This window comes from Coptis chinensis, chromosome 1 (assembly GCF_015680905.1).
Source record: "Coptis chinensis isolate HL-2020 chromosome 1, ASM1568090v1, whole genome shotgun sequence".
Lineage (NCBI taxonomy): Eukaryota > Viridiplantae > Streptophyta > Magnoliopsida > Ranunculales > Ranunculaceae > Coptis > Coptis chinensis.
This window is the reverse complement of record NC_141456.1, coordinates 82,083,749-82,105,191: the sequence shown is the minus strand read 5'-3', so window position 1 is coordinate 82,105,191 and position 21,443 is coordinate 82,083,749. Positions and strand designations below refer to the sequence as shown.

The window sequence follows — 21,443 nt, the reverse complement described above, 5'->3', positions numbered from 1 at the left end:
AAGTGCTATTTTCCTGCACTAGAAACATGCCCATGAACAACCAACCTAGCCAAGCCCAAAGACTAAACAGAAACCAAGCCTTCATGTCTACCAGCCCAACAGGATTCAGGCCCAAGATAAGAGGATGGATCTGGGTGACCTGAACTCCACCATGTCTACCCGCCTGCAAGCTCCAGCGCCTATGGCTTTGTCATCCCCATCGCCAGGCAATGGAATTTCTAATCCAAGGATCTGTTACCAGCTCCTCTCGTCAAAAACCCATAAACAACTATCATAACAAAATTCATCAGCCAAGAAGACCGGTTACAATCCCAATCGATCTACTAATCTGCCCATAGCGCATAGTTGTTAGAAACACAACCCTTATTTGCTATCGCCTCCCTTGTGTCCAACCAAACACAATTTTGAATCCAGTCCCAAACTTTACTAGTTCTCACCCCAAATCCAATCTTAGCTCAGTTCAAAACACCGGAACAACCACAATAATGGATCCATGCTTCTTCCCAACCCAAGCTCAGAAGGACTTCCACGGATCAAGAGGGTCAACCTATCCTCTATACTAATGAACAATGATTAATGAATAATTGTAGCAGATAATACCTTATGGATGATAATCTCAACAGGCTGTCGGCTAGATCCAAATCCACCAAGTTCAGCCAAGTCCAAGCTGTGTTGTCTTCTGTGTGTGCTCTTGAGAGGTCCTAGAGAGAGATTGGACAACATATCCAGCCACCGGACGTCAGAGATGACGCCGGTGGCTGGTTAGTAGGGTCAGTAGTACGGGTCAGTAGTTGGGCGGTTAGTAAGAAATAGATGTTATCCATCACCAAGAAATTGGTCCCAATACCTATTTGCGAGTGAAAATCACTCACAGAACTAGTGTTTTTTTTAATCACTCTCAAGGACAATTTTCGAGTGTAAATAATCGGGAAAACCAATTTTCGAGTGAAAATAACTCCTAACGACAAATAGCCCGGATTTAAAATAAATATTTTCCGATTTTACCCTTTCAATTGTTTTGCTATGAACAATAAGTGTTCATACCTTATGTTGATGTATGAACATTGATTGTTCATACCCAAATAGGTTAACGTACCTCATGCAATATGTTGAGGTATGAACAATGATTGTTCATACTCCAATATGTGTTCTTACTGATCATACATTATGTTGAGGTATGAACATTAATTGTTCATACCTCAAATATGTATGAACAATGATTGTTCACAGCTCATGCTAGTATGAACAATGATTGTTCATATCCCAAATAAGTATGAACAATGATTGTCCATACTCCAATAGGTGTTCTTACTGATCATACATTACGTTGAGGTGTGAACAGTGATTGTTCATACCCCAAATAGGTATGAACAATGAGTGTTCATAGCTCATGTTAAGGTATGAACAGTGATTGTTCATATCCCAAATAGGTATGAACAATAATTGTTCATACTCCAATAAGTGCTCATATTGTTCATACATCACATAATGTATGATCAGTAAGAGCAATGAGTGTTCATAGCTTATGTTGCGATATGAACAATGATTGTTCATACCCCAAATAGATATGAACAATCATTATTCATATCTATTTAGAGTATGAATAATCATTATTCATATCTCAACATAAGCTATGAACACTCATTGTTCACACCTAAATAAACAGAGGAACATGTTTTTTTCTCTGGTGGGTGCACTTGGTAAAGCAAAGGTTTATTGGTCCAAATAGAAGGAAAACTCTGGGTTTTTGGGAAATGTGGTTGCTAAATTCACATAAAATACGGTACAATTTGAATTAGAACTTTGCTCTTCCAAACACACCCAAACCACAGAAGTGTGACTGGTTTGCATTACATGACTCTGAAGAGAGATTATACCAGGGAATGACGATACCTTAATCCGCCCTTCACCAAGATTAATCAAAATGCTCCACCTGCTTTCTGTTGTGCCAATCGGCTTAACGGGTTGTATTAAGTTTTGTACACTATGCATGTTTGTGATAACTACGTTAAATTGCATGCAGGTATCTTTATCTGGCAGTACTTCTGAATTTCAGTCAAACATGAGCTCTATATTTCCTTGTACAGTTTTATTCTGTCATCAAAGAGAAGCTGGAGCCTATCAAGCCTTTGGCTAAATTTCTTACATTCAAATCAATTGTATTCCTAACATGGCGGCAAGGCGTAATTATTGCATTTCTCTTCTCGATGGGAGCATTTTAAGGGTCTTTGGCGCAAGAGTTGAAAACACGCATTCAAGACTACATCATCTGCATTGAGGTTTGGTTCATCAATTTTCTGACAAACAGCTTACAAGTTACACCCTTTGAGTGTCATGACGATTGTATAGGATAATTAAAATCTAAGAGTAAGAGAATGAAAAGAGAGAAGTCCTTATGTGTTAAAACACATGATGATTTTACTCACATGTGGAATTTGTATGGTTGTGGGGAAAATAATTAAAAAGGAAATTTTGTAATGGCTTAAGCGACATATGGAGTGATTAAGATTCTAAATTTTTCATGGATTTATATGTTGGATTACTTTAATTCTACATCTTTAACATGCTAATTAGTATTGATCAAAAAAATAATTAAAAGAAAAATACCTTCAAAGTTGTCGAAATTGGAGATTGACAGTAAATAGAAATTTTCCAAAGCTGAATCCAAATCACGTAGTCTTCAGCCTTCTAGTAGTATTCACCACACAACACACCACAAAACACTTTTATTTTTCTCCTCCTTTTAGTTGTACTTTTTCTGGAAAGACTAATGGTTCCTTTTTCCAAAACGTTATTCTCTTATAGAGAAACTTTGAGAATACGTAAGTGTGTGTAATGGGATCCACTTAGGATTCCAAGTCTTATCTTAAGAAGACAAGTCTTTTTCATACAAGTACTTGTACTTGATATATTAAAACAATTTTAATATATATCTCTTTAATATGGAAAGTGCCCATTAACAAATTCATATTTACAATAAGGCCTTTGGAACTTTCAAGAAAGTCCTTTCCTACCATTAATTATATCTAAGTCCCTCCACCTTACATGTATTCACAATTAGACCATTGGGAATTTGTTCTTCACTGTCACACCCATGTCTAATTGACCCAATTTGGCATTTAACATCAATTGAGCATTAATAAACTATTTCTTATATCGGCCGGGTTTGAGCTCAATTAGTTATGTCACAATTTCCTAATACATAACTCCGTAGAGTGGTGAATCATTTATTAGAATTTGTGATTCAAGACGTTCTACATTCATTACCCAAAATGTCAAGTCTAGTCTATGAATAGACATTACTTTTTAACATCTCAAAGTAATAAATTTGAGACACAATGAATTTTTACAATTCCTCAAGTCTAGGGATTAATTGGTAGAGTGAGATTTGCACACTAACCTTAACAACGAATTTATAGTGTGTTCTCACTTTGATCCTCTCAGTGTCAGTCATGTGACTACACCAATATACAAACTTAGAGTCATACTCAAATGATTGAGATATCATCATCCTATCATATAACAATTATGTATATTACAGTCTTATAAATGAAGCGTCCGACTTCACCCCTAACTGTGAGCATTCTAGGTAAATAGATACAATCAAATCTCTCGCATATGACTCTTCATATGCTTGATTGTTCTAATTCTATTACCTATGGAATTTATGGTTTTATCATATGATATTAGTTTACCCATATACATAATAATAAGATTCGTGTATTTAATTAAACATCATCATGTATAAACAATAAATGTTCATTGGCTTTGTAAATGCCAAATATCCCAACATTATAGGCATGTCAATGTAAGTTTGGAAACAAGGGGCTAACTTATATGTTTTGCTAAATTTGACTTCGAGTGTGTTTCAAGAATACATCAGATAGATTGTAATACATAAATGCAAATCATAATATTTTAATCCGGACAAAACTTGCAGTGTGATTTTTTTTCCTTTCCTGATGTTGTTATTGTTATCCTAGAACATTTAGCATTTCTATCATGTGTTACATAAATGTGTAAGTTAGAACTGAATCTTTCCTTCTATTTTGTTCGTTAATGTAAGCTAGTCATCTTACGTTTTGAGGATCTCTTTGTGATTCTGTGAAACAGATGGGTGTTGCTGCTGTTGTCCATCTTCATGTCTTTCCATGGTTAATACCAGCCAAACCTTATGTACGTGGGGAAAGATGTGTACGTAATGTTGCTGTCTTGGATGATTATGCTGCACTAGGAACACCTCCAGATCCAGATGAGGTTCAAGATAGTGCAAGGTCTACCAGGGTGCATCTTGCCCAACATGATGCGAGAGAGAAGCGATTAAATTTCCCAGTGTCCGTGATGTGGTCATGGGAAGTGGAGAAATTGTGCGTAACTTTTGTTTTTGTCATTTATATTTTTTAGTTCTTGAAGATTTGAATATTTCTTACCTCTAACATTCTGATTATTCTCGGTTTTGTCTGTTACTAGATGGTTGACGACATGAAATAAACAGTTTCACGTAGAACGAGGAATCCCAAAGATAAACAAAACTTTTCATCAGATATCTGAAAATGTGAAGCAGCATGAGGCGCGTAGGAGAAAATCTAAAGATGACAGTTCTTTTATTCCCTTGAACTCGTGGTCAGAGGAATTCACAGAAACGCGTGATTGTCTTGTCGAAGGAAGTGCTAGTGACAGTGGTTTGGCTAGTGCAAAGAGACATTATAACCCGTCTATATCACCAATTTTTGAGATCAGAGATCGAGATAATTCTCGTGGGCATCCATCATAAAAATCAGTTGCAGGTTGTTATATTTTGAGGATCTGGCCTTGGAGTCAGTTATGAAGTCTTCAACATCTTCGTTTAGTGGGTTTCTTTTCCTCAATACAAAGTTTTGGCGAGAATTTCCTAATATTCTTAATAGAGTTTCTGACAAGACTATTCTGTTCAGGGGTAAGGAAGTCCGTAGATGAATAACGGTGAATTGGAACATATTTTTGCTAGAAAACATACAGAATAGCCTCCGAGTGTACAGTTGTAGGTCAAATATGATCAAAGCAGAGTCGGTGAATACACAAACTCGTCCCAACAGATACTTTGATTTTATTTTCTTAATTTTTCAGCATTAGCTTAGTTTCGTAGTTAACCAAAAGTTGAAGGTGATGTACATTAGATAAAATTTTGTGTTACAGTAGATTTACACGAGTTATGAGAATACGTGTATACTTTTAGAGATGGGATTCATAGAATTACAGGCAAATTTTTACTGAATGCTAGCGTAACCTTGTAGTTTATATTGAAGAAACTATAGAGAAGATGTTCAGTTGATTCTGTGTCTTAGATAGATTCGTTCTTTTTACTAACAAAGACAGGTAAATTTCAGTTCGATCATGGTTAACACAATTCCAACATGTAGTCATTTTTTGTACCGTATTATAATCCATATTGTAGTAGTCATATTCATAGATGGGTATATATTGGGCCAAGATATAGGCCCAAGACCATTTGATATAAGTGGGCAATAAACCTAGGGAGAGAGAAAAAAGAGAGAAGAGAAAGAAGAGAAGAAAAAAGAGGAGGAGAGAGAAAAAGAGTGAGGTCTAAGGGAGGAAGAGTGAGGAGACAACGGCCAGAGTGGAGGCGGAATAGGAGGAGAGATCTAGAGAAAAGGAGACGGCGGCTAGAGAGGAGGAGGAATAGGAGGAGAGATCTAGAGAAAGGAGACGACGGCCACAGAGGAAGAGGAATAGTAGGAGAGATCTAGAGAAGAGGAGAAGGGAGATAACGGCCAGAGAGGAGGAGGAAGAGGATGGGAGATCTAGAGAAGAGGAGAAGGGAGACAATGGCCAGAGAGGAGGAAGAGGATGAGAGATCTAGGGAAGAGGAGAAGGGAGACAACGGCCAGAGAGGATGAAGAATAGGAGGAGAGATCCAGAGAAGAGGAGTAGAGAGACGACGACCAGAAATGATAAGGAATAGGAGGAAAGATCTAGAGAAGAGGAGAAGGGAGACGACGGCCAGATAGGAGGAGGAATAGGATGAGAGATCTAGAGAAGATGAGGAAGGAGACGACGGCCAGAGAGGAGGAGGAGTATGGAGACGATGTCCCGAGATGATGAGGAAGAGAGGAAGAGATATCTAGAGAAAAGAAGGGAGGAGACGATAGCCAGAGGAGACGACGTACAGTGGAGACAACGGCCAGAGGATACGACAGCTAGAGGAGACGACGACCAAAGAAGATGAGGAATAGGAGGAGAGATTTAGAGAAAAGGAGGGAGGAGACGACGGCCAAAGAGGAGGAGGAGTAGGGAGACAATGTCCCGATATGAGGAGGAAAAAAGGAGGAGATATCTAGAGAAGAGAAGGAGGAGTCGACGGCCGGAGGAGACGACGGCCAAAAAAGATGAGAAATAGGAGGAGAGATCTAGAGAAAAGGAGGGAGGTGAGGACGGCCAAAGAGGAGGAGGAGTGGGGAGACGATATCCCAATATGAGGAGGAAAAAAGGAGGAGATATCTAGATAAGAGAAGGGAGGAGACGACAGCTAAAGGAGACGACGTACAGTGGAGACGACGGCCATAGGAGACGGCGACTAGAGAAGACGACAGCCAGAGAGGATGAGGAATATGAGGAGAGATCTCGAGAAGAAGAGTAGGGAGACGACATTCAGAGAGGAGGAGGAAGAGGAGGAAAGACTTAGAGAAGAGGAGCTGGAATGAGTAGACAACAAGAGGAGAGTGAGGAGACGACTAGAGGAAAGTAAGGAGATGACGTCCAGAGAGGAAGAGAATCCAAGAGTGAGATAGAAGAAAGAGGAGAGAGGGGAGAACTATGACGCAGGTTGATCCCCCGATAATGGGGTACGTAGGCAACCCAAATGGGTTCAGCTGATAGATTAAAATCATGAGTAAATACTTATAAGAACAAAAAGTATGAAATGGGTTCATACACATGGCGCCGTCTGTGGGGACAGGATGAGTTGTCTCTGAATATGCCTCGCACTATCCGAATGAGTGCAGAGGGGAAGAGCCTTCCACGGACCCTCGTGCCCGAATAGAACTTGGGGGCATGCTGAGCTATCCCTGGATATGCTTCGTACTATCTGAATGAGTGCGGGGGGGATGAGCCCTCCGTGGACCCTCATGTCCGAATCAAACTTGGGGGCAGGTTGAGCTGTCCCTGGATATGCTTCGCACTATCCGAATGAGTGCAGGGGGGATGAGCCCTCCGTGGACCCTCGTGGTCCGACCAAACTTGGGGCAGGGCCGAGCCGTCCCCCGATGTGCCTCGCCATCCAAAAATGGGTGGGGGGATGAGACCCTTCGCATATACAATGCTGAGTTCTAAGAGAAATGAAGGGGTGAGACCTCCTGCGGACATAGTAGTGAGTTCTACGAAGAAAAGATGGTGGCTGGGGTGAGACACTCCGCGGACATGGTAGCAAGGTCTATAAAAGAGAGATGGTGGCTGATGTGAGATACTCCGCGGACATGGAAGTGAGTTCTAGGAAAGAGAGATAGTGGCTGGGGTGAAACATTCCGTGGACATGGTAGTGAGTTCTATGAAAATCATATGGTGGCGGAGGTGAGACACTTCAACATAAAAAGCCGAAGTTCCCTGTGGAAAGAGAGATATCAAGCGGTAGTGAGACACTCCGTGGACATGGTAGTGAGTTCTATGAAAGAGTATTTGGTGGCGGAGGTGAGACACTCCACGGACATGGTACTGAGTTTTATGAAGAAGAGAGGGTGGCTGGGGTAATACACTCCGCGAACATGGAAGTGACTTCTATGAAAGAGAGAGGGTGGCAGGGGTGAGACACTCCGCGGACATGGTAGTAAGTTATATGAAGGAGAGTTGCCGACTGGGTGGAGACACTCCGCAGACATGGTAGTGAGTTTGATGAAAGATAGATGGGGGCAGAGGTGGGACACTCTGTGGACATGGAAGTGAGTTATATGAAAGAGAGATAGTGGCTTGGGGAGACACTCCGCGGACATGGTAGTGAGGTCTATGAAAGAGAGATGGTGGCTGAGGTAAGACACTCTGCGGACATGGAAGTGAGTTCTTGGAAAGAGAGATAGTGGCTGGGGTGAAACACTCTGCGGACATGGTAGTGAGTTCCATGAAAATGGTATGGTGGCGGAGGTGATACACTCCGCGGACATGAAAGAGAGATATTGGCGGTAGTGAGACACTCCGTGGACATAGTAGTGAGTTCTATGAAAGAGAGATGGTGGTGGAGGTGAGACACTCTGCGGACATGGTACTGAGTTCTATGAAGGAGAGAGGGTGGGGGTGATACACTCCGTGGACATAGAAGTGAGTTCTATGAAAGAGAGATGGAGGCAGAGGTGAGACACTCCGCGACATGGTAGTGAGGTATATGAAAGAGAGATAGTGGCTGGGGTGAGACACTCCGCGGACATGAAAGTGAGTTCTATAAAAAAGAGTTGGTGGTGGGGGTGAGACACTCTGCGGACATGGTAGTTTATGTGAAGGATAGTTAGTTGCCGACTGGGGGAGACACTCCGCAAACATGGTAGTGAGTTCTATGAAATAGAAATGGGGGAGGAGGTGAGAAACTCTGTGGACAGGATAGCGAGTTCTATGAAAGAGAGATAATGGTTGGGGGAGACACTCCGCGGACATGGCAGTGAGGTCTATGAAAGAGAGATGGTGGCTGGGGTGAGACACCCCGCGGACATGGAAGTGAATTCTATGAAAAGAGAGAGTGGCGGGGGTAAGACACTCCGCGGACACGGTACTGAGTTATGTAAAGGAGAGTTGCCGACTTGAGGGGAGACATTCCGCGGACATGGTAGTGAATTCTACGAAAGATAGATGGGGGCAGAGGTGAGACACTCTGCGGACATGGAAGTGAGTTCTATGAAAGAGAGAGGGTGGCGGGGGTGAGATACTCCGCGGCCATGGTAGTGAGTTATGTGAAGGAGAGTTACCGACTGGAGGGGAGACACTCCGCGGATATGGTAGTGAGTTCTATGAAAGAGAGATGGGGGAAGAGGTGAGACACTCTGCGGACATAAAAGTGAGTTCAATAAAAGAGAGATAGTGGCTGGGTGAGATATTCCGTGGACATGGTAGTGAGTTCTATGAAAATAATATGGTGGCAAATTAACTATGTATAAGAGCAAAGGCCGTGGAATTTGAGATAAAGACATTTGATAGACTGAGGATTTGGCAGATAAGGAAGGTCGAGGACTTCTTGGCTCCGCAGATTTATTGAAATCCTCATACCCAAGAGGGGGCATTTGTCGTAGTCATATTCATAGATGGGTATATATTGGTCCAAGAGATTGGTCCAAGAGATTGGCCCAAGACCATTTGATATAAGTGGGCAGTAAACCTAGGGAGAGAGAAAAAAGAAGGAGGAGAAAAAAAAGAGAAGAGGGAGGAGAGAAAAGAAAAAAGAGGAGGAGAGAGAAAAAGAGTGAGGTCTAAGGGAGGAAAAGTGAGGAGACAACCAAGGTAGGTGGAAACAACGGCCAGAGTGGAGGCGGAATAGGAGGGGAGATCTAGAGAAGAGGAGATGACGGCTAGAGAGGAGGAGAGATCTAGAGAAGGGAGACGACGGCCACAGAGGAGGAGGAATAGGAGGAGAGATCTAGAGAAGGGAGACGACGGCCAGAGAGGAGGAGGAAAAGGATGGGAGATCTAGAGAAGAGGAGAAGGGAGACAACGGCCAGAGAGGAGGAGGAAGAGGATGGGAGATCTAGGGAAGAGGAGAAGGGAGACTACGGCCAGAGATGAGGAGGAATAAGAGGAGAGATCTAGAGAAGACGAGTAGGGAGACGACGGCTAGAAATGATAAAGAATAGGAGGAGAGATCTAGAGAAGAGGAGAAGGGAGACGACGGCCAGATAGGAGAAGGAATAGGAGGAGAGATCTAGAGAAGATGAGGGAGGAGACGACGGCCAGAGATGAGGAGGAGTAGGGAGACGATATCCCGAGATGACGAGGAAGAGAGGAGGAGATACCTAAAGAAGAGAAGGGAGGAGACGATGGCCAGAGGAGACGACGTATAGTGGAGACAACAGCCAGAGGATACGACAGCCAGAGAAGACGACGGCCAAAGAAGATGAGGAATAGGAGGAGAGATCTAGAGAAAAGGAGGGAGGAGACGACGGCCAAAGAGGAGTAGGGAGACGATGTCCCAATATGAGGAGGAAAAGAGGAGGAGATATCTAGAGAAGAGAAGGGAGGAGACGACGGCCAGGGGAGACGACGGCCAAAAAAGATGAGAAATAGGAGGAGAGATCTAGAGAAAATGAGGGAGGAGACGACAGCCAAAGAGGAGGAGGAGTAGGGAGACGATGTCCCGATATGAGGAGGAAAAGAGGAGGAGATATCTAGAGAAGAGAAGGGAGGAGATGACGGCTAGAGGAGATGACGACCATAGGAGACGACGTCTAGAAGAGACGACGTACAGTGGAGACGACGGCCATAGGAGACGGCGACTAGAGGAGACGACAGCCAGAGAGGATGAGGAATATGAGGAGAGATCTCGAGAAGAAGAGTAGGGAGACGACATTCAGAGAGGAGGAGGAAGAGGAGGAGAGACTTAGAGAAGAGGAGCTGGAATGAGGAGACAACAAGAGGAGAGTGAGGAGACGACTAGAGGAAAGTGAGGAGATGACGTCTAGAGAGGAGAGAGAGAGGAAGAGAATCCAGGAGTGAGACAGAAGAGAGGGGAGAACTACTTCGCAACTTGATCCCCCGATAAGGGGGTACGTAGGCAACCCAAATGGGTTCAGCTGATGGATTAAAATCATAACTATTTCTCGTCTTCAACATTAAACCAAGGAGTCAATACTTATAAGAACAAAAATTATGAAATGGGTTCATACACATATCATTTTCTGTACCTTGTATGACTTGGAAATCAGGGAAGGAAGAAACAATTTCCTTTTTTGCCCCACAAACTTCATCCTTGTTCCTTTCGGAATATCAAGAGCCATAACTCTAAATAACACCTCAGAAAAGAAGCATTGGGCTTTCCCCAGGAGTCGAACACATAATGCCTGTCTGACTTTAATAAACATGTAGTGGCCTAAGTGGTGGTGGTGGTGGCTAGGGCAATGGGGTTATTTGGAGAATAAGATAATGAAAAGGGAAGAAGAGAGAAATGAGGCTAGGGGTATATGGACGGGGGTGTTTGAGTCATTTTTCAAGTTATAAGACTATAGAATTGAAGTAGATCCAATTTTGGTACTTATAGAATTGAAGCCTTTTATAAGACATTTTTAGTAGAAAGCCTCTTATAAGAGGCAAAAAACAAACAAAAAAAATGTCCAAAATCACTGGGCCACATCTTATAAGAGGTTATAAGACCTCAAGGTCTTATAAGAGGCAAAAACAAATGGCCTCTAACTGGACTGGGTCAGCGGTGAACTGTTTGGGATGCAACATAACAGGGGAAATCGAGGAGTAGAGGAACATTACCGTAGAAACCTAAACCGCGGACGTGGCAGGTGGACAGGAAGAAGGGAGACCAAGGAATGAGAAGACAGGTGGACGTCCGAGATGAAGGCTGGAAGGGGTCTAAAGAGAAAGAGATGGGAAGGGAAAAAGGGAGAGGAACCGCATTAGAAAGAGAGGAGAGACTTAGAAGATAAGGAGAGAAGAGTAGGGAGAGTGTGATACAACATTTGGCGCCGTCTATGGAGAAAGATCAAAACAACTTAAAGATGGCAACAATGGTGAAGAGAGGGGTGGGTAGACCAAAAAAGGCAGTAGTGCAGGAGCCGGTGGCGGAGGTAGTGAGTGATGAAGGGGGAGATCGAGCAGAGAAGACAGCAGCGGGGTCAGTAGCAGAAAAGACATGACTTATGCAAGAAGAGATCATGAGGTTGAGAGAGGAGAATGATGCACTTAGGAGAGAAAGAGAAATGGCGGAGGAAGAAGCAGGAGAGGAAGGGAGCGAGGAGTTTGACAATGAAGATGGTGCTGGACCTCGTTGAAAATCCGGTGATTGGCCTGACGATGGAGCAAGTTCAAGATATGATAAACAATGACCGGGAGGCAAATCTTCAGCAGGCGAAAGTACAAGGAGGAGCGGCTAGTCAGGTGGTGGTTAGTTTGAACCGTAATCCGTTAGCAGACACCATATGGGCTTCAGAGGTTCCAAAACGGTTCAATCAGCCCCGATTCGAAAGATATGATGGCAAAAGAGACCCCGCAGATCACATTCACCATTTCCGACAGCAGATGCCTCTTTGGCAAGAGGCTCGGTATGACAGGCTGTGGTGCATGATGTTCCCGGCTAGCCTTAAAGGAGGGGCATCGGATTGGTACTACAAATTGCCGTCAAGGAGCATAAATAATTTTTAGGAGTTGGAACAGGCATTCATAGACCATTTCATACATCAAAAGAGGTGAGTGGTGGACATCGCGACTTTATTCAACGTTAGGCAAAGATCTACAGAATCAGTTAGGGACTATCTGTGCAGATTCAAAGCAGAGACGTTGAAGGTGGAGAACATATATGAGAAGACCGCGGTAATAGCGTTTGAAAGAGGACTGAGACTGGGAACAGGAGTGCATCAGTCCGTGGCTAAGAATGAGATTGCGACCTTTCATGAGTTGTACCCTCGGGTGGAGAAGTACATAAGGTATGAGGACACCATGCAGAAAGATTCTAGAAGGTCAGGGAAGGTGGTATTATCTTTAGAAAAAGATGGGGAACACTGAAAAATGGAGACGTCAGAGAAAGGGAATGGTGTGTATCGCAGATACTCGTCCCGGCCTTAAACGAGCAGGGAGGGGATCAGAAGGGAGAATAGGGAGAGAAAGTGATACTGCGAACTGGAACAGACGCCACTGAATAGGCCGCTGAGTGAGATCTTGCCGTTGGTTAAGAATCTTCAGGGCTATGAAGGACCGCAGAGGACACCGATAGAGATACCAAACAAGCCATATTGTGCATTTCACTAGGTACGAAATCATGAGACTAATGAATGTTATGCATTAAAATGGTTGATTCAGAGGCTGGTAGAGAAGGGAATGACGATAGAGTTTGTAAGGGGTGCCTAGAACGAGGAGCAAGTGCTGGCTTAGGGCAGGATACTGGGAACCATTAATGTGATCTTCAGCGGGGAGGTTCTGAGTCACAACGCCCATAGAGAAAAGACAAGGAGACCGGCTAGTATCCAGCAGGTCAATGAAGTAATAGGCAATCTACGGCCAAAGTCATGGTCGGCGAAGGGAGGGGATAGGATCGTGTTCACCAGCGTGGATTTAAGAGCTATTGATTCTCCCCACGAAGACGCATTAGTCATTACGGTAGCGATGGGCAATTACATGGTTAAGAGGGTGTTAATTGATTGCGAAAGTGTCGTGGACTTATTATTCAGAGGGGCTTTAGATGAAATGAGAATTGATCTAAGGCAGCTAAGGCGTCCGCGAACAAATTTGTATGGATTCAATGGGAGTATGGAGGAGCCCATGGGAGAACTCTTATTACGGGTGACGGTATTCACCAGATTCATGGTGATGAATTCGAACTCACAATATAACGCGATTCTAGGAAGGCGCTGGATCCACGAGATGAAGGTGGTATCGTCAACATACTACCAGGTGATTCGATTCCCCACCACAATCGGGATGTATGAAGTCTACAGAGATCAAGTAGCGGCTAAGAATAGTCATCAGGGTACGGTGAAAAGTTTGGTCCAAGGGCTAAAGGGAGAGGCATCAAATTCCAGGAAGAGGCAAGCATATCAATTACAGTGTGCCTCTATGGAGGACGAGGTGGAGTCGTTGATAGGACCGAATACCCTCAACGAGATTGAAATAGTGAATTTGGGGATGGGAGAGGAAGAGAAGTTTACGTCAGTAGGGTCCAGTTTGCCTGATAAATGGAAGAGTAAGCCGGTACAGTTCTTATTAGAAAATAAGGATGTATTTGCCTGGGTAATTGAGGATATCACTGGATTGGATTCAGACTTCGCATGTCACACTACAACAAATATGACATATGATATCACTAATTTTACATCACTTTCAACAAAGTGATGTCATAAGAAAACTATGACATCACTTTTTTCAGCATGTGATGTAATAATTATCACAATTTTTTTGAACATCACTTATTTCAGAAGTTGATGTTGTAGAGATGTACAACATCATTTTAATAAGTGATGTCGTGATAGTGATGTAGTAACACTTTTTTACGTCACTCGCCGTGTCACTTATAAAGTGATGTAATATCTATGTATTCAACATTACTTTAAAGGTGTTGTCACTCACGGTGTCACTTATAAAGTGATATAATATCTATATATTAAACATCACTTTAAAAGTGACTTTGCCAAATTTTCAAAATCACTTATATAATGTAACTTCCAGAAGTGTTATTATTAATATACTTCTTAATTAAGTTAATTAGTTAGACCATCGAAAAAATTAGGTTAAATTGAAATGAAACAGGGGGCGCGCTTGGTTTTTAGAAAGTAAAAAACCGCGATTAGCTTATATAATTGTAAACCGTCATTTCACTGTGTTCATTTTAAATTTTGGAACCACTACAAGAAAATTGACTTTATGCCACGGATTCCCGAAATTTGTACCCACGGACGTGAACTGTCACTTGTTTTCCCACGGAACTTGTCCGTGATATATAATTTGTTGGTCTGTGGCGTTGTTCCGCAACCTTTTTCTTTGATTAAGCCACCTGCGTCCACGGTCATAACCGTTGAAATCTTGTGTGAAAAGTCCATCCACAACTTAAAGTAACCGTAGGCAAAGATCCAAAATAAAATTAAAAGCATAAAACACAAACACTGAAGAAGCTTTTTTTAGGATTTTCGTAGCCTTCTTCAACCTCTTGCAGCCACCACGTCTCCCACCCTCTTTTCTCTTTCTTCTTTAATCTTTAAATATTCTCACTCCCTTGAAACCATGGTGTTACCCTTATTTATGTTCTTCGTTATTATTCATGTCTTTTTCTTGTTTGCTAGCAACTCATTTGAACGATGTTTTGATGTTAAGAACAACATGCAGGTACTTCGTCTATCTCTTTCTTTATAAAGTTTGAAAATTTCAGAATAATTGTATATTATTTATGAAATTTGGTGCATTAGGGATTTAAAGTGGTGTAATTGTATTTTCCCTCTCTCATTCGAATTCGATTTCTTCACTTCTTAATATGCACTTTCTTTTAATTTCTTCAGTTCGTCAATGGATTTCGTAAATTGGCTTCAGTTCTTCGCTTCTGGTTCATTAGTGGATTTCTCTAATTGGAGAACAAAAGTGTCCATCTAGGTTAGTTTTCTCAGCCAACAATTCTTTTTGTAGGATGTTACTGTTATTATTTTTTCTGTTGTGTGAACTCCTGTTTATTTGTTGGGAAGCTCACTTACTAATTTCAGTTATCTGTGTGTGCCTAGGATCTTTGTTGTATAAGAGTTGGTAGTTGTATGTTAAATTCAATATTTTGCGTGTTTCTAAATAAATTTCATCAAAAGTGAATGTTAGAACTTTATTAATGCATAAGGGAGAAATGTATAGTAAATCAACAAATTCTGCATAGTCAGTTGGATACGACTGTACTACTCAGTGTTTTTTGAGAAAAATGTTCCTTCAGGTACAATATGTTTGTTGTTATATGGTAATTGATCTACCATATAATGATTGTTATATTATTCATGATTCATGAGTCTCTATATTGTTCTGATTGAAAAATGAGAGTTAGTAGCTAAAGTTATATCAACTTGTCATTTGGTTACATATCTGAACACGCTATATTGTATGTATATAATGATTTGTATGTGGTGTTTCTTATATGATAAATGATTCAAAATAAAGAAGAGTACTATAGTAACTTTTATAGGTTGTTAAAATCTTTTAAGCTAGCCATGGAATATTTGCAAGTTGGTTTGTTTTTGTTTATTTATTTGAGAACATTAGAATTAGAATACCTTTAAAGAAGTGATTTGTGAAGATTAGAATTAGAACATCTTCATACTAGTGTTTCGGATTGACCATTTAACAATCATTGGACAGACAAGTTATTGGTCATTGGTGGTATTTCACATATTGAATAGTTTGTTCTCGATTTACCTTATGATTTAGTCTGCCTTATGCTTTAGTCTGCCTAAGGTGGTTATGTAGTGGTGGAGTAAATAACTTTATATTTTCCAGTTTTGGTTGTCAAATGGTGTCGTCACTAAATCAGATTTCATACCATTTGCTCATACCCTAGGTTACATTGACAGGCCGTAGCAGACACGGATACAAATTGTCAGACACGGCAAAATATCAAAATTCTAGGTAAATTACATGCAATATGTATCCGACACGGACACGTGGATACGTATCCGACACAGATTTTTTTCAAAATATGGCGTGTCCATGTAACCTTGCTCATACCCAATAATAGTTTTCTAATGCATGTCTATATATTCATATATTGAGCTTGGGTTGGCTAGTTTCCTATGAGACAGGTGCAATATTTGTATGGTTGAATGTGTATATTTTGAATGATTACGGTGATGGTAGTAACTAGTAACTGATGAATATGTGAAGAGTGAGCATAGGTTTATCTGTTCAACATTTCCACGGCTTTTACTTCGAGTTCTACCTAAACTTCTTTGTGGAAACTTGTTTAACGTGTAATGGTGATACATGCTTTTATTATGCTATAGATCAAACCCTAGCCCCAACCATAGAGGAGCAATCTTACGAGTTTATATCGATTAATTTGTGAGGTAAGAAGTATTGGATCCCTATCTAGCTAGCTAGTTTTGGAAAGTTTTGATAAGGTCTTAGTGCAATTTTTTTTGTCAAGTTACCTTTAAAAAAATATAGAATACCCATCTTTTTCTAAAGCATAGTTGGTTTGTATGAAGTGTGAACCCACATTATTTGGTTATGGGTGTGATACTTTTTGTGTTTGTTTTAGAATTCTTTTGTTTTGATTATTTCATATTTTCATGAATGTTTGAAAATTTGAAATAGATATGTGGATAGTAGTGCCTAGTTACACTGGAGTCTTTCTGAAGATTAATTGGTAGTTGCACCATGAATCTTGATCCCAGCAAGTGTTGGAATTCTTCAAAGGTTTCTCTTTAGAACTTTGTCTAAATTTATTTTATAAAAGTTTAAACGTTGCCTTAGCCAGAAATGTAGAACAACTAGTACTATAAGTATATTTTATTTTGAGTTTTAAAATCAATTTTGTATTTCCAAAAGGAATCTTGGAAGATGACTTTGCTTATAGCTTATCAGAGCCTTGGTGTAGTGTATGGTGACTTGAGTATCTCCCCTCTATACGTCTTCAACAGTACACTTGCTGAGAAACACAAGAGCTTACAAACTGCATTGCAAATTTTGGTTTTGCTTGGGACATGTATGGTGATTGGTGGAGTGCTCACCCCTACAATCTTTGGTATGATATTATTCTCATGGATGCAAAAGCGTTTGAATGTCTGGGTTTCCTTAAGTTTCTAACCAACTGAACTCCTCTACTCTATATAGTTTTCTCTACGGTGTCAAGTCTTGAGTTATCCATGTCCAAGGAACATCATCTATGTAAGTTTCTCCCCCGCCATAGAATTTTGATGTGGGTTATATTGCCATAAAATTTTGATCCAATGAAGCTTGCTTCAAGTACTGTTGTAGAGTTAGTAACTAGGACACACATGCATGATTGGAATCTTGATAAATAATGGTGGAAGTAGGTTTCTTGCCTTCTAGTTTTTTGGTGCAGCCAAAAAATTAGAAAAGCTCTTTTGTTTAAGAACAATTATCTAAGGGTATGAAGAGCTTTAATATCCAGAGTGCATCTAGCATTCCATGGTCAAGGTCCCAAAGTAGTGCAGTAGCTGGTCCTTCCTAACCAACTCTCAATCTATTAAGAGATTCATCAGCAGTTAGTACTTATGTTTCACTAGGTGAGGGTTCTCGATAAGGTTTATTAGTGTAAAGTTGCTTTTGGAATCATGCCTTGCTGCTAGGTTTTGCACCTTGTACTGAAAGCTATGTAGTCAAGGTGTGGTAATTGCTAAGTAACCAGAGTGAGATGGCAAACAATTGAGAGAGTGAAAAAGCATCAAAGTGTCGTAGTGTCGCTTAAATTTAAAAGCTCTTAAAATGCAGAACACCTTTAGAGCATAGCCCAAGCTAATAAAGAAGTACATTGTAAGATATTACGAACAGGGATGTGTAAGAGAAGTAGAGAATGATATGATCTATAAAAGACATACCATATCTGTAGCAACTAATGCAAAATATAGAGGAGGCAAGTAATGAAAGAGATTTGATTATAAAAAGCGAAACACCAAAAGAGAGATGGTATTGTGGTTTAAATCCACTTTGAAAATTGAGAAATGATAGTTTTGATAGGTCTGGATTCCGGAGTCTAGTCTAATATAAAGGAAAGAATTGATCTTAATACTTCGCTCATCTACCTCCAAAGATTTCTAGGACTATTTTCTAATGTCTACCTTTTGAAGTTGAAATCTAGCCGCAATATAATGTACAGAGTGGTTTTTCCCGGCACTCCAAGATCATATATAATTTGTTTGGGATGGTATATTTAGTTGGAATTGGACTCAATGAATGGCGAATGCTTTAAATTCAACTACTTGGTGTTATATCTATGTTATTGAAATATTGAATATATTGTTAGCTTTGTTATTGATATGTTTACAGGTTCTAGAATTGATCATTATTCGTATATCCATACTGATTGTTCTTGATTGTTTCTTGCAGGCCAATTTTTTTTAACTCTGCCTTTGTAAAGTTCTCGCTAGCTTTATGCCGGTCCCAAGCCCGGATAAAGGAGGGGAAAAGGAAAGAGTCTTAGACTCTTCAGATATGTAAATCAATCTGGTACGTGCTTCTTATATTTTTTTTTTTTTATGTCAAATGGCTGATTATAAACTTGGCTTGTGCTTTCATTCCATACAAAACAATAGCTTACATGAAGCGTGCCTAAGAGAATACACCATAGACAAGCATGCAGTGAGTTTCATACTTATTCCTTTGTTCCCCTTGCTCCTGAAATTGATTTTTTTTCCATAAGACGTGCTACGAAATTGGGCTTTTACCTTCTATGCAGATACCTAATGGACAATCAGAATCAAGGTCAGGAAGTTCATGGTATCCGACCGTCTCAAAACCAGGTTATTGTGTTCTTTTCCATTATATGCTCTTTCTTGGGTTGTTGTTGGGAATCTGCAATAAGTACATTCAGTTGGGTTACTATTAGAGGCAGTTCTTGTCTTAAAACATGATTTATGCCAAATTGGGAGCTCGTACATGACTTAGGTCCAATTGCTTATAGTGTGCATGTTCTCGTGTCTTGCATATATTATTACCTTTTCTCTTTGTTTGTTTATTTTTGCATACATTTGAGGGTGGTTGTCATGATATAATACGTAGGAGCTCTATTGGATGGATTGACGAGTTTTCTTCTGTAAATGAATTTTGACAGATTACCTCTCTTTTTCGTAGCCAAAGGTCTGACCAAATTAAAATGACTTGTTGATATCAAGTGAGGAACTGTGCTGCCCTACCTATATCCTTGTGTTGATCTGTTCCAGGCATCCATTCGTAATAGTTGAACTGACTTTTTCTTTATCTAGTTGTCTCAACTTTCTCAATATTCTACTTTTTGTCATTGTTGTAGCTGAATGGTTTAATGATGAGATTGTTGCTTGATCAATTAGATTTTGTAGTAATGTAGGTTGACTAGTCGTTAATGATTCTTGATTTTGTAATATCTGATTAGTATGTTTGGTGAGGCTTGTATATATAAGATTCCACCATCATGTACGTACGCTTACACAAAATTTTTGTCTTGTAGTTGGCATGTGTGCAGATATAAAGGTGTTAGTATTTATGTCTTGGAGACTTTTGAAGGAGTTTGGGATGTGCCTAATTAGCTTATATTGAACAAGCAAGGATATCAGTAAAAGGCATAGCTACGAGATTAGCATGCAGCCTGATGATTGCACATATTGCGTCATGATTAGTTAAGCTCTAGTTTTATTATACCATATCTTTGTACCTCTTCAAAGCTAGTTAGCTTGTATTTTGACAATGTGTATGGATTAAATTTCAACATTGTCCATGTACCATTCTAAATAAATGAGTATTTTGGTGTTTCAAGCTTACTAGATAGTACTAATGACAATATAATGGTATATTTCTTCTATATTTGATAACCAATGGTTTTATTAGGATTTTTATTAGCAAACGTAAAAAATTCTTTTTCTTTTAAATTTATTTGGCTACTATGACATCACTTTTATAGTAACTTAAAATATGTGAGATCACTTGTTAGGTGTTGTTTAATTGGTTTTTAACATCACTTCTTGAGCGATGTTTATGTTCCATTCTCACGTCACTTCCAAAAGTGATGTCAAACTAACAACTATTATATCACCTAAAAAGTGATCTATATTTGAATAACGTCACTTTGGGTCATCACTTCTTAAAGTGATGCATCTTGACCAGATCACTAAAAAAATAATGTAAAAGACCTATCAAATCACTTGCTGTCATCACTGAAAAAGTGATTTTAAAAACCCTTACTTTTCATGTTGCCACCATTTACATCACTTTCAAAAGTGATGTGGTATATTTTTGACATCACTTATAGAGTGATTTTAAATGTCATTTTTGTTGTAGTGTCACTGTTTGAACATGAAGGAAGATGCTAAGTCGGTGAGACAAAAGATGAGAAGTGTTAGGCTGAAATATGCTGAAAGAATTCGCAAGGAGATTGCGAGGTTAAAGGAGCTTTGATAAGAGCCCAAAACTGTAGTTTTAACCCTTTAACAATATTACTTTTTGACCAATTATGTGATTAATAAGTAAGAGTTAGTACTGTTATCGTGTTCTTCTATATTTCAAGCATTGGAGTTGAATATGTGAAGAAACATGTCACTTTTGCACTAGAAAGGAGCAAAGGTTGGTTGCTAAGAAGTTCTATAATTAAAGGCCAAGATTCAAGGAGAAAAAACCTTTTTAAAGCCCGGTCAAAGCTGAAAAGTCAAAATCAACGCGGGCAGAAATAGCGTACAAAAGTTAACAGAACTTTCGAAAACCGTATCTTTGGACTCAGACCTCGGAATTGGGCATACCTTATGTCAAAACGACTGACTCGGAACGAGCTTTCTAATGGTCCAAGCTTTGACCCAATCAGAAGAGTAGAATTGGACAAAACGTTTATTATAGTCCTTTCCAACTGAAAACCCCTTTGTAGACTGAAGTAATGAGGTTTTGGGCTCGATTTTCCGGCCCAAAACATGGCTCCTAAGACCATGCATGAAATTGTGGATCTAGTCTCTTCTATATAAATAGGACTAAGACTTAACTCTTAAGTAATCAATTTTACATTCCAATAATTAGTTTTTAGATAAAGTTTTAGTTTTACATTCCAATAATTAGTTTTTAGATAAAGAAATTAGTTTTATATCCAAGTAATTAGTTTT

General features: G+C 40.1%; 1 long non-coding RNA gene and 1 pseudogene across 15 annotated transcripts; both read left to right on the top strand.

Annotated features, from left to right (window-relative positions):
* The first annotated feature begins 603 nt into the window (after nucleotides 1-603).
* Nucleotides 604-5,050, top strand: LOC147525458 (protein LAZ1 homolog 1-like; annotated as a pseudogene).
* A 9,633-nt stretch (nucleotides 5,051-14,683) lies between these two features.
* Nucleotides 14,684-20,120, top strand: LOC147525457 (uncharacterized). 15 transcript variants are annotated; one of them, XR_015221730.1, is made up of 8 exons: nucleotides 14,689-15,003; nucleotides 15,174-15,264; nucleotides 16,960-17,061; nucleotides 17,194-17,389; nucleotides 17,479-17,532; nucleotides 18,715-18,834; nucleotides 18,921-18,966; nucleotides 19,064-20,120. It is a non-coding gene; the product is annotated as an uncharacterized LOC147525457 (long non-coding RNA). The 15 variants fall into 15 exon arrangements; XR_015221731.1 differs by adding an exon at nucleotides 16,647-16,709 and having other exon boundaries at nucleotides 14,684-15,003; nucleotides 18,715-20,120; XR_015221737.1 differs by adding an exon at nucleotides 16,218-16,272 and having other exon boundaries at nucleotides 14,684-15,003; nucleotides 18,715-20,120.
* Nucleotides 20,121-21,443: the final 1,323 nt, after the last annotated feature.